The sequence below is a fragment of the Opisthocomus hoazin genome, chromosome 5 (assembly GCF_030867145.1).
Source record: "Opisthocomus hoazin isolate bOpiHoa1 chromosome 5, bOpiHoa1.hap1, whole genome shotgun sequence".
Taxonomy (NCBI): Eukaryota; Metazoa; Chordata; class Aves; order Opisthocomiformes; family Opisthocomidae; genus Opisthocomus; species Opisthocomus hoazin.
In genome coordinates this window covers 54050573-54064784 of record NC_134418.1, presented here as the reverse complement: position 1 = coordinate 54064784, position 14212 = coordinate 54050573, and the positions used below count along the sequence as shown (strand labels likewise).

The window sequence follows — 14212 nt, the reverse complement described above, 5'->3', positions numbered from 1 at the left end:
GGTGGGAACCAGATCCTTCACAGTACCGTCTCCTTTAGCCACTGGGGCTGCATCCTGGCTTACACTGCATTTCTTAAAAGTCATCTGGATCTACGAGGGCTTTGTGCAGATTGCACTGGAAATCTCTGTAGTGTTTGGACCTCCATTAACTTTCTTTAGTAGGGTCCATGGCTCAGAGGGAAATTTTGGTTTCTCTATTTCACTTCACAAGTGCTTTATTCTTGTCAGCGAAGCCCCCATCTTGGACAGTGTGCCAGTTCTCTTTGGTCTGCAATAAACTGCTGCCAGCTCATGGTGCAGTGGGCATCTAGTTTAATGCTACTGGTATTATGATAAATGTTGTGTGATACTAAATTAGGTCTGCCAAGGATTGATACGACTTCTATCCCATTTTTTAAATACATATAAAAGTGTCTTTGTTGTAGAGCTGCCTCCTTTGGCAGATTTATGGGTGCATTTGGGAATAATGGTGCCGTATGATGATTATAAAACTATATAAAACATTCTTTATTGTTCCTTACCATTGCACTATATTAACTCACAATTATCTCCTGATGCATTGCAATTGCAAAACCCAGGCCCTGCCATATGAGAGTCTGAACAATCTGATCTTGTTTGGACAGTAGACAGTTTGGGAAGGAGCAGACTCTCAGTTGTTTTTGTGCAGAGGCAATGGCCTGTCTTATTCCAGCAGCTTGCAGAGATTCCTACAAACACTGGAAATAAGTGGTGGGACATTTTTCTATGGGCTGTGGGCAACCCATATGAAATCCGTGTTGCAGATATACTGATGTGCCCCCAGGCTAGCCAGCAGGACCACAGGATTCCTCAGCAAGAGCAGCCTGGTTGGCTCAAAACCCCTTCAGGGGCTTGAACAGATGCCATAGCTGAAGAAAATGCCCCTCCTGCAAGGAAGCAGTAACAGTGGCACTTGTAAACCTAACAGGATTCAACAGCAAACACAATTGCCAAAACTTCAGCAGCTCTTATCTTGTTGTGTACCAAGAAAAAGGCACTGGAAAATAATCTGGCAGAATTGCATTAGGTGGAGATGAGCTCTTCTGGGTACCTGGCCTCACCGGTGACAAATAAACAGCCAAAAACTCCAGCCCTGAGCACCTCAAACCCTTTGATTTTTGACATGAGTCAAATCCCAGAGATGCGCCTGAAAATAACTTTTATTGCCTTCAGAAGGCTTGGGATAATGCCATTAGCACCCCAGCTGCTTTTCCTCCTGTTGGTGAACACATATATGTGGGAATTGCCCACTGGTTGTTTGAACATCAAACTTGCATCAATTAAATATCACAGTGTACTGGGATCGCTCTTTCACTGCTCGTCACTTTTGTTTGTGTATAAGACATCTGGCTCATTGAATGAAGCATCGGTTTGATTTTTTTAGTTGCTTCTTTCTCTTTGAGTGAAACAAAGCCCATCCTGAATGCCTTTTCCCCAAAGTCAGGAGTGCACCTCTATGTCTCGTAGCCATGCGTGCAACGGCACTCTGATTGCATTTTGCGTGGCCGGCCGATGATAACATTTTATTGAATTGGTGCATAGATTTAATCCCTCAGCCATGACAATTAAATAGGAAAAAATGTGTATGCCATTTACAGGGATAATATTTAATCAGAAATAGACAAGATCATGAGTCACCAGCTCGGAAACAAACCCAGTCTTTATATAAATTCAATTGAACTTGTTCCAGCTGTTTGCGGCAAAAAAAAAGTAGCATTTTTTATAGATGCGACAACTGCAAATAAGCCCAGTTGAATTTATCTGAAACTGGAACCTTCAGGGCATTTTAAGGACCCCATGTCACCGTTATTGATGGCGGCTGGCGAAAATAACTGGGCAGCCGCAAAGGCCAGGTCACTGGCAAGGAAGGTGGTGAGCAATGTGGGGCTTGGGAATATGGCACACAGGAATTGCATCTCGCTATGACTTCAGTTCACAGGTGTGCACAAAGGACCAAAATAGCTGCCGTGCTCTGGTCCTGTGGTCCTAGCTGCAGCCCCACTGCCCACCCCATGGGTCTGAGACTCCTGTGAGGGACTGATGCTTTAGGTGGACACAAGGCTGGAGGTCATTGAAGAAAACTCATTTTCATACAGCACATTCCCATCAGGGACAGAATAGAGAGCACTGGGCACTCGGCTGCATTTTTGACAGTCAATTAGTATTAATCAAACCCACGACACAGAGATAAATTATTAAGAATAGTCAGAATTGAACAGCGGAGGGAGGTCTGCTGGGATAGCAGCAGTCTGGAGATGTTCCAGTTGTTTTCAAGTTTACCATAACCTCTTTGGCAGATGTCCTGGGTTTGGCCAGGACAGGGTTAATTTTCACCGGACTCCAGGAAGGGGCACAGCCGGGGGGTGGGGGCTGACCCCACCTGGCCAAACGGAACCCGGTATTCCATACCATGTGACGTCACGCTGGGTTCCCGTGGGGGGGGCGGCGCGGCGGGAACGGTCTCGCGGTTTGGGGGGGCGCAGCGCTGGTCCTGTTCGGGAGAGCGGCTGTCCGGGTCGTGTGGTTCGTTGTTGTGTTTTCTCCTTATCTGTTCCGTTGTAGTTCCTCTTTCCTCTGTTTGCTGTTCTGTTAAACTGCCCTTATCCCGACCCACCGGTTTCTGCCTGTTTTCTTTTTCATTCTCCTCCGCATGCCGGCGGGGGGAGGGGCGGCCGTGTGGTGCTTTTGTTGCCGGCGGCAGCCGAAACCAAGACAGCAGAGAAAACAAGTTGGACGTTTCACACTGACAGGTTTAGTTCCACAATACGACACTCCAGCCTGGCTGGAGACGAAAGCAGGAGGAAGTCTCTCATTGAAACTTTGCTCCTGTCTTCAGAGTATCTAAGAACTGCAAATGAGTATGCATTAGGACCCTACTACCAGCATCCCCTAGTCTGCAAGGTTTCCCCCAAAATCAAGACTCGTCAATTAATTCCTTTAAAATCCATTCAATCTTTTCTGCTGCTTCCAGTCTTTAGTGATTAAAGTGCCTTGTGGTCCCAAGCATAAAAGTCGAAGTAGGCTGCAATCTTTGTGGCAGCGACCTTAGGACTTTTCCAAAATTAGTATTGCATTAACTTGACAGGGTCTTTTACCCTCATAAACCCATGTTAAGTGAGGTTAATTATCCCACCCTTTCATTTTTTACCAACCCATTTCCTCTCACCTGCCCAAACTGATTTTGGCTGACAGGCCTATATGTGCTATTCTCTTTAACCATTTTAATGCTTGGTTCCTGTATTTATTTTATTCTTGCCCCGTGAGACCTGGCTGTGTTCCAGGCAGTGCTGAAAAATCAATGCTGATTTTGCTGAGTGCCCCTTGGCCACGTTTTCTTAAAATTCTTGGCTACGAGGTAAGTAGACTACTTCTCTTAATATGTCTGACTTGAGTAAATGAACTGGTTCATCCTAGCTGGGAAAGAGGAACATTAGTTTCACCCGCCTAGATGTGTACCTCAGTGAATGGCTCAAGAAAGTTCCAGTGTGGATCAGCTAATGACACCAAAATCAGCCACTCTGCTAAAAAGACAGGAAAATGAATTTACATCCTCAAGGAGACCTTGTGCATCCGTGTGTGCCTCGGTAAAGAAGATATGCACACATTTACTCAGAGGAAATGCTCAATCACCATGTTATACAAGCAAGAGCATGAATGACAACATAGAGATGCGTGTGAGCATGTTGACTACAGCAGCAATGTTCCCAGCGTGGCGGCAATGTGCCATTATTCACCAATCCCTTTCAATCTTCTACTTAGCAGAGATGCATTTTCAAAAAGTGCAAGATGTAAAATGCAGGGCAATTTAATTTGGTGTTGAATCAAAGATGGGAGAGTGTGGGGAGAAGAAACCCTAAGCATTCTTAGGAGAGGAAACTAAATATTCAGTGTCCATCAAATGTAGAGGGCCATCAGCTGATTCTTTCGCTGAGGGCTTATCTGCATCCCAATGTGGGAATGCAGTTTGGGTAGATGTGCCCGAGATCCCACCGAATGCAAGATCAGGAGCTCATGGTCACAGACCTGCAGCTGCAAAGGGCAGTGCTAAGTAACCTGTTAAATAATAGTACGTAAGGCCGTGGGATTTGCTAGCCTTGATGTAAATGTTATATTCTGAAAGAGTAAAACCTGAACTTTTGATTTATTTGTAATACTTCATGTGTACATCAAAATAGAAATGGTCCTTCTTTGGCTTTGGCTATTTGCATGCCAGCTAGACTTGTCTCCTGACCTTGAAACCCAAAGAAAATGCATTTCTGTTATCATCAATCATTCTTCTGCAAATGAACAGGCCCTCCTGAGTGCTAGGGCAGCAGCAGGACAGGCAATATTCTCCAGCCTATATGAGTGGCTTTCCTCACTTGGCAAGCTGGCATATTTACTGTGTGAGGGAGAAATAAAAGGTAGATCAGCACCTGAACGATGCCCACAGTAAGCTATATAAAACAGGGAAGTACTTTGGTAGTGTTGGCTCTGCTGAAGACAGAGCTAAAAAGTCCCCTTGTAACCTGCTGCAGAGCAGTGAACTGCCAGTGCTGTTCTTGTGGGGATGTGAGGCTCACTAAGTAGGGAGCTGTGTCTCTCCCCGAGCCTCAGCCTCACTGGTTGCAGCAAAGGTGTTTTTTTTAAGTGATGAGGTTCGAAAAGTGTCACCTTGCCTCCTCTGCATCCTCACCACTGGAGTCTTCTTGGACCACTGGGGTCTCACAGTGACAACAGGCTGGAAGGAGGTGACACACAGGGGAAAGCAAATTGCGCTCATCTTTTTTTGTCCAAGAAGACTGTTAAGATGTGCCTTTTCTTAATTACCTTTCTTGATGACTGGCTCACGTTGTTGTTATCCCAAAAGTCAGTGGTGTCTCAGCTTAAAGCTGAGGGAAAAATCTGGCAGATCAGATCCCTTCTACAGAAGAAGTTACATTACAAGCTCAGTCATAGTCTAGCTACAGCTTTTCTGCAGGTACTCAAAATATTATAGATGTAGCTGTTGTGAAAGAACACCTCTGACATCAGGCCTTGATTGAGGGTGAACAATACATTATTTTCTTTCAGAATACTAGTAGCAGATTTCAAAGAGTGAGGCTGCTTTCTCTAGAAAAATGGAAAAAATAGACACAAAGTAAAGTAGCAGACAGAGCAATGCAGGTTCCCAAATGAGGGCAAATAGGTCACGTTCAAGACGTCATGGGGGACTTGGGAGATTTATGTTCAAGCCTCTCTGCAAGCAACTTTTTCTGTGTCCATGAACGGGTCCTTTAACCTTCCTGTGTTGCAGTGACCTGTTTGTAAACCTCAAATGTTTTTTGCTTAATTTGGGCTTGCTGATGCCAGTGGATTTCTTTGATGTGACCTCAGCAGGTGTTGCTCATATCCTGAGGCTGCGGGGTCTTCAGGAAGAATTAGATATGTATAATTGACTTGCGTATATCCTATATGTGCTTGTACAGCACCTTGCACAGTGCAATCCCGATGCTACCATGTGGGCTTTTCAAGGGCTGCCAAAACACACGTCATGGTTGGTAAAATACGATGCTGTTACCTTTCCTGTTACCCTCTACTTCAGTTTTATTCTTGCTGGAATACTGAAGTATGTATTGTTTAGTAGCACGTGTCTCTGCACATGTGTGCATACACAGGAAGCGTCATGGTGAGTAAGCAGGAAGCTGCTAGCTTCCTGGGAAGATAGGAAGTAGGAAGCTGTTAGCAGGACAGCCATTATAAGACACAGAAATGTTTGTGTTGGGAAGTACCCAGGCATTTCCTAATAGGCTGTGCTAAATTCTCATGTAGGGGAATGAAAACGTGTACTTGCTTGAAAAGTCCATGTGTGTCTATGCAATAAACTGCTAGAATAGTATTTTGTGCCTATCTAAAATATAAAAGCTTTGCTTTTGTTGTTGGAGAAGGCCTGGTGGAAAATGAGGTAGGAGCTTTTATTTTTCCTCTTTTTCTGCCTCTGTGTGAGAGTGAGTTGCTATGGTGAACAAAGGGTAGGAAGAACTCTGATTTTTCCCCACAAAACTGTAATCTTATTCCTCCTGATACTGCCTATTTTCTGAGATATATATACATATGTATATATATTTATATGAAATATATGTGTGTGTGCAGTCACTCGCACGCACACAAAGCTACTTAGGAAAAAGTGATATGTCATTCATCACTGTGTAAAGTGACAGTCTTCTAAAGCCACTGAGCTAGTTTTTTGTGAATGGCTCAGCTGATGGCATTATTTGGCTATGTTTCCAATTTAAACAAAGCAATCTTGGAAGGACTGGATGAATCAGAAAAGGACTTCCAGACTGTTAGCATTTTAATAGCAAAATGGATCGTCCCCCTCGCCCAGCAAGGTTCATGTGGAGGTGCAGCAGAAATGTGTATGAAGAACTGGAAGCTATTAGATTTAAAACAGCATCTTTGGCCGCTGCAAACATAAAAATGGACAGGGATGGCTTTTCTATTTAATAACCTACATTTTTTTGCTTACTGTTAAAACAAGATACAGTGAGAACAGTATGATCTTATGGCAGATTTTAGTAAGGACAGAGCAGATTTCAGCCTTGTGTTAACTTTGACACAGCCAAATTTCTTCTAGAGCTTAAGCCTGTGGACTGCAGCACATTCCTGCCTTTGTGCAGGGGAAATGTTTCACCCCAGCTTCACATCAGGGCTGGGGAAAGGCTCCTCAAACTAAACTCACAAATGGAGCTGCTGAGGAGTTTTTGCAACTGCATATTTTTTTCCACTGGGGACTGGCAGTAAGCTGAAAGGAGAAGGGAAGCATTTCAGTGGCATTTTAACATTTCATTTTGAAATACAGGTGACTTCAGAATACACTGCCTCTAGTTTTTCAGGCTGCAGTGTTTTGATGTACTGTTTCAAAATAACTTGTTGGTTCAATCTGTATCTTTCAAACAGTATCATTTGACTGTATACAGTCAGAACTGACATAACTTCATTTTCATATAATAAATTGCCTCCAGATAAATATGGTTAAGTAAGGAATCCCTACACACGTGTGTCTCCAGTGCCTGGGTTAGTCCCTTTGCTCCTAGGATACACATCCAATTGTTTTTCTTGCCTGATGTCTAGACTCCAGGAGACGTATTAAAAAAGGTTTGGCCCCTTTTGACCAAGATATTCAAATATGGATACATCTCATTCAGAATACGGCAGATGCTTGCTAAAAAGCTAATGTTCTCCAGCACTTTCAGACACAGATAACACAGCTCTGTGTGGAGAGCCTGGCTGGCAAATCTCTTGGTCCATATTATCTTAGTATATCTTACTCGTGAAATACTACAGGGGGAAGTGCTCTCAAGTGGTAATTGAACGTTACTGCTATGATCGTTTTTCTGTGGGTTCATGGCTTTATTATTTTACAAAGGTCAGCATTAATTCAGAAGTTTTCTTGCCTTTATTCCAGTCAAAAACCTTACCATATCCGTTTGTTCCTTACAGTTTATTATTATTCCTAGTCTGGTGTCTGCTGTTCAAAGCTTAATGGAAATCCTGAGAAATATGATTTCCCACCTGTCTGTGTGAGTTTAGTACTTACAGCAGTTCTGAGTAATTTCTTTGCCTGCTCCATCCATAATTACAGCTGCACCTAAATGTAATGTGTAGTCAAGCTAAAGCCAAAGGAACTCTGCCGATACCCTCCTTCCGTTTACTTTAAAGTTAAGGACAACAGGAGTATGAGTCTCTCTTACTTTTGCAAGCATTTCAAAGTGTATTTTCTCAAATTATATTATGTTAGCTGGGACTAACTCTGGGTTCAGTTATAGCCTGAGCATCCTTGAGCAAATCAGCCTGGCGAGGACACCACCCTTTTCTAAGGGCTGCAGTGGGATAAATGCCACTGACGAGTGCAGCACACTGAAACCTGTGGTGATGGAATCCAATAGAAGTGCTCGAGTGCCAAGGCATCTCTCTCTTTCTGTCTTTGTCATGCCACGCTCACCCTGCTTTGCCGCCCTGAGTCTTAGCAAGGCTTTAAAAATTAAATTTGACCTTTTAGGTGGCTTGCTTCCATCTAATGAGCATGGCAGCTTCTTTAACGAACATCAGAGCCGGGTGCCAACTCAGCTAATTAGATTGCATTTTATGCATTAATCAAAACCCTCATAGTAATTTGACCTTGACTAGGACATAATGATGTTGAACGCTGGTTTGCACTTCCCTTTCAAAGCTATGGTGGGATGCTGCAGTGAAGGCGGCCCTCTGGGCCACAGTCCAGCCTTCCCTTTGACCCTACCTGTAACTTATATTCACTGGGAGTGTTTGCCCTCTGCTTTATTCACAAAGGTATGGTGGCTCTTTCTTCTTCACCTACAGGGATCAGGACCTGTTAGTTTATTTCCCACCCCTCCATTTAGGTCATCATGTTGTGAACTTAAAAAAAAAACCTGCAGAAAACAAACTTCGCTTGGAAACTATGAGAGTACATTTGTTCAAAGGGAGGGTTGCTTTCACATTTGTGAAACTAGAAATGGACAAAATTGCCTACAGGCTTCTAGCAAGGCAGCTAGATAACTTTCATAACGTGTCAAATCCAGAAAGCACTTTGTAAGATGATGACAGACAGTAATTAATTTAACAATTAGTAAGGTACTGATTCACGAAGTCTTAAAAATTTTTGTTGCCATTGAACCAACCAATAACTTATCTTGACAGAAGTAATGTTTGGTTCAACTTTTCCATTAAGCATACAGCCTCTCCTCCATCTATCAATCACCCAGGCTTTGTCCCCAGCCATCTTCTGCCTGACAAAAAGTGCACAAGTGCTGTCCTTTGGCCTTGCTATATGTATCCCTCTGCCATACAGGGCTTTGGTGGCTTTATCACAGTAGCAGTCAACACAGACAGAGGTGGAAAGCACAGCACCTTTCTACAAGAACTCATCATAGGCAGAGACCACCAGAGGTGTAAGGATGCCCTGTGGACAGCTATGTGCTATCCACATAAAGAAATCCAAAATGTTATTGGGGTGAAGTCCCGTATCCATGCCTGTATCCACACATCAGTCTAGAAAATACTTTTCTAACCTCTCCTGCTGTTCATCCCCAGATGATCTTGCCTTAATCTAGGTGCCTTAATAGTTCAGATAAATTGCATCCTAAAAACAGCTGGTTTTGCTTCCATGGCTATGAAAGGAACTTACCTTAGCCCATCTGTGGCTGTTAGTGATGTGGATGTCTGAAGTTAGTTTCAATTCTGTCCATGTCTGTCCATCTGTCTCATGTGTTTCCACTTGTGACAGTCAACAGTGGATTTTGGGCTCCCAACATTCCCATAATCATCTGTTTTCTAATTCCTACCCATGAGGGCAAGGACAAGGGTAAGTTTAGCGACCTGCCTAAAACTGCGTAGTGGCTGAAACCTGAGCTGTACCCACCTTCCCATTCTGAATAAATAATTTAAGGCTGGGCTCAGAAAAGGCAGAGCACTCAGTGGACTTGGAGAAAGCTTTGACCCGGGGAAAGCTCTGATCCTGGGAAACTGGGTTTGGAGTCCTGAAAGCTCCCCATCAGAGCCAGGAACCTCAGCTTTATTCCCAAGTTTGTCTCTGAGCTGATGAATCACCTTGTGTAAATCATTTCTATAACCTGTTTGTATTTGCCTCTCCTCAGTCTTTGTCTTTCTTGTCTGACTAAAGAGGAACAGCTCCCTTTAACACTATACGGCCTTCTGTGTCTGTTGAAGCTGCTAGCTGCTACTGAAATGTAAATATTAATTATGTAGAGAATACATTAAAAGCACTATTAAAGCTGCAGATGGGGCAGTCTGAAGGACAAACAGTTCAGCTTTGGAGCGTCTCTGGGATGAAAAAACTTTTGAAGCCTTTGAGAAGACAGATTGTGTCAAAATGTCCATTTTCCTTTTAAACAAAACAGATGTTTTTTCTTTTAATTCCCTTTGCTTTTTGTTTCTATCTCTAGAGAAGACAGGTGAACCTACCCCCAGAAAAATATCAGCAAAAGGAATGCAGTTTGTTGCACTTCCTTACGTTGACAGTTTCTGATGCATTTGCAACCTTAACACTGTTTATAATGTAGTATATTGGGCAGGTTATTTTGTTCAAAGCAAAGTGAACCCTGCTGGTTTTGCCCAATCTGCTCCAACGTAAAAACTGTAAAAGCAGTCCCAGCTCACAGATCCCTCCTTCAGACAGCCCTGGCTGTCATATAGCATATTCAAGCTATTGCAGCCTGTTCTACTGCGGCCATCCCACTGGCTCATCTGCTGTTTCTGTCCATCCTGGCTTCTGTCAAACACTCCAGCCACCCTGAATGCCTCTCTCCCTGCTTCCCCCATCTGTGCTTCTCTATGCCCTGTGTTCCCCAGATGTTTGGGGCTTACAGCTGTCTTGTCCAGCACATAATATTGTAGGGTTGTGTTGCCTGGCTCCTTGTATGCAGACAGGGTCCCTACAATTTGCCTCTGGCCTTTGCTCTTACCCCCATTTTCTTCTCATCCTGCAGTCAGAAGCCTTTGCTCCTGTCTCCACCCCAAAGGGGTCCTGCCAGCTCTGAAACTACAGCTGCAAAGAAGAATAAGTACAGCAGTAATTCCGTAGCATGCAATGGCACAGCTGGCTTGATAGACTGAGGCCAGCTATTGATCTTCGAGTGCTCATTGCATAGTGCCACTGAGGTCATCAGCAATTCTGCAATTAGCTGCTGATCAGGGTGAGGGAAGATTGGCAGAATGAAACCCATGACTTCTACTGTGCAGATAAGCCACAGGTTTTTTTTTTCTTTCAGTGCTGCAATCTTCTTTCCAGCAGTATAATTCTCCACTGTCTTTGAAGGTCTGTATGTTTTTCAGTCAGGTTTTTTTTTTTTCCCAGTTCCTGGTTGGCACTTTGCAGTTGAGCAATATTCCCAGGGGACAAATTTTAAGAGGGTTTGTGAGAGGAGCGATAGAGATGTCTGAAAACTGGCAGGATCCCGGCACACATGAAATTAAAATATTTCCCTTTCATGGCAGAGCTCTTGTCAATGCAAGACTGACATCCAAGCATAATCTGGAAATTGAGACCTCATTAGCACTTCTCTGAATATGTGGGTTTAGGTATATCTCTTTCAAGTGTAGGCACGTGTTTATCAATGTGGCTGTAGGTAGTTTCTGTGAGCCACTGACTGGTTCATCTATGGGTCCATCTCTCTGTACCTATACACAGAACCCCAGGTACTGTTCTACTGTCATTTCTGCTTCACCAAAGAGCATTTTCCCTACTCTTTTGCACTTTACTGCTTGAATTCTATCTCAAAATTAATTTGTATTTTGGCCCTGAACCTCTTCAGGAAAGAAGTGAGATTTCTGCACTGTAATGAGAGCAAAAGACTCTAGCCCTGACATGTTTGTCATGGGACAATTTTTTGAAAATGCCCCCCTTTCACAATTTGGATTTGCTTATTTTTCTGACAATTTTTTATTCTTTTCTGGCTTACATAAAAAACTGATTCACAGGCTTGAGATATCCTTAAAATATCTGGACCTAGGCTGGGATGGGGGAAAGGCATGCTGCAGGACTGGAAAGAGAGAGGAGTCAGTGACACTTCTCAGTGTAATAAGGAAAAATAGGCTGGGTATTTTACAGATCATCAAGGAGCAGAAAATGAACTAAAGCTCCTCGTATGGAAAGAAAAGTGTCATCACGCTGAGGGAGTGACGCATGCCATGTAAGAGACAAGGAGCTTGTTGTAGCCCATACTGTGCAGGTAGTTTTTGCCTTTCTCCTCTGGGCTTGTTAGCTCACCTCTGCCTTGAGCTTCCTCCACTGTTGGCTGTCTTGTCGCATTGTTGGGCACAAAGGGGTTCTGTCATGCCCTTCAGCAAAAGGTGGTTCCTACTGTGAGGGATTTACCATCTTAAAGTGGCAAAAGCTCAGAGGAGAAAGAGGCACAGGGATGCACTGTCGTGTCAGCCAGCAGGTCAGCAACGTAGCCAGGCACACAGTTCAGGTCTCATCTCCCCTCCTGTGCTGTCTTCACAGGGCAACAGGGTCACTGATAAAACCAATTTGGAAAATTAAGCTGTTAAATATAAATGTGATTTGGCTTTAACAACAGTGGAAAGCTGGGGAACGGGTCAGGTCTGAGAGGGCTGTGTACAGCTATGTTTGGAAATAAATTGTTTCTCTGGAATGGAAATGATAGGAGATTGCAAATATTGGAAAAAAACATTAAACCTATCAAAAATATTACAGCAAAATCCTGTATAAGCACATACAAAGCCTGCTGGCTTGTCTTTTCATGCAGATTGTGCTCTATGCAAATAAAACTAAAAAAACAAGCAAATCACCTCAGAGAGAATGAGCAACTAACGCACATCGAACATAAAAATCCGTATGAGTTCTTTTCTTCTTTGGACGTTAGCAAAGGTCATTGGATCCTTTGAAGATGAATTGCCTTTCTAAAAATCCCCGTTCTCCCAGCTGCCATCAGATTGTTTCTTCCGATGATCACAGATATAATAGCAGAGCCAAATGCTGTATTGTGCGTCTGTCAGAGCTGCAGATCACTGGCCTTAGCACAGTGTTTCCAAAGCATGGATGCATCCTTGCATGTTCTTGCTTGTTCTCTGCACTCACTGCTTGTGTTTAATCGTGTTGGCTCTTTCCCTGTTATCTTTGCTAAAAATGGCTTTGAGTGAATAGCACAGTTACCGGTAGCAAGCCCCAACTCAGTTTCTGAGCCAAATGTATAATTTTCAAGTCTGTGTGGAAACCAGAGAATACTTTTTGTTCCCCCTCCAAATAAACCGGTGTGAATCCTACCCCTCTTCCTCCTGCACCTTTTTGGGGTTAAGTGGTTCATTTGGCTGCAGATTTCTTTGTACTGCAGAAGGAGTCTTTTTCTCTATAAAGCAAAGTGATGGTCTTTAGATGCCAGGTAGCAATGCAAACCACCCTCCGTTCACCTGTCTCCCTTCCCTGGCTAGGCAAACTGCCCCGCACTGTTTTGTGTAACTTGGGGGAGTGGTGATTGCAAGCAGAGTGTAGATCTGAGGGTTAAAAAGCACAAGCCTTCTGAATCAGGTGAAACTTTTGTTCCCTTTGAGTGTGCTGATTTTCAAGCTTTTCTGCATAGCCCAGAGAGCTGATTGCATTTGAGATTCTTGTATGATCACGTGAGTCCAGGAGCTGGTGTTTTAAGAAAGATGACAAATATTGTGTGAGTCATGAGAGATGGGGCATGGTGTTGTCTTAAATGTCTTCCTAGTGAAATCGATATGATTTTTCATATTAACAGAGATAAGCCACTGCTAAGATCTTTGTGGGGTGTACAGGATACTGGATTACACATCTTGTTTCATCTGGCATTGTCATTTATGGGGTAAGTAAATTGTGGTCCTGGTCTGGTCTTGATAATGCTAAATTTCTACAGTTAGTCTTTCCCTCACTCAATAACAAGAAAGGATTCCCGTGGAGCAAAATCAAAGGCCATAGAACAGAAAGGTCTATACATAAGAAACCCCCACCATCCACTCAGAAGAGGTTGAAGCTACTATCTCCACCTGCAGGTGTGTTTCAAGGGAGAGCCACCTCTCTGTTAAATGCTGCATCTCTTATTGTATCCTGAATATGTCCAGAACCATCTGTCTCAGTCTCAATTTGGAGCACTTTACAAAGCCTTGGCCTATTTATAAGTCCCTCAAGTTCAACCCACAAAGACGAAAAGACCTAAACATGCCAGTCACTTTGAAATATTAGGCTAATTTGTATAGTCAGGAACTTAACAGTAAAACGAGGGAGTGTTTGTTCACTTTGTTTCTCTTCTTAACGAATTTTATTTCTATTTGGCTAGGAAAGATGAGGAGCTACTGGAGAGAGTCCAGCGGAGGGCTACGAGGATGACGAGGGGACTGCAGCATCTCTCCTGCGAGGAAAGGCTGAGGGAGCTGGGCTTGTTCAGCCTGAAGAAGAGAAGGCTGAGAGGGGACCTTAGAAATGCTTATAAATATCTCAAGGGTGGGTGTCAGGAGGATGGGGCCAAACTCTTTTCAGTGGTGCCCAGTGACAGGACAAGGGGCAATGGGCACAAACTGAGGCACAGGAAGTTCCGTCTGAACATGAGGAAGAATTTCTTCCCTCTGAGGGTGATGGAGCACTGGAACAGGCTGCCCAGGGAGGTTGTGGAGTCTCCTTCTCTGGAGAGATTCAAGACCCGCCTGGACAAGGTCCTGT

General features: G+C 43.7%; 1 long non-coding RNA gene across 1 annotated transcript; it reads left to right on the top strand.

Moving 5' to 3' along the window:
* Positions 1 to 5782: 5782 nt before the first annotated feature.
* LOC142361369 (uncharacterized) lies at positions 5783 to 13944 on the top strand. Its single transcript, XR_012763952.1, has 3 exons — positions 5783 to 5941; positions 13278 to 13361; positions 13833 to 13944. It is a non-coding gene; the product is annotated as an uncharacterized LOC142361369 (long non-coding RNA).
* The last annotated feature ends 268 nt before the right edge of the window (positions 13945 to 14212 follow it).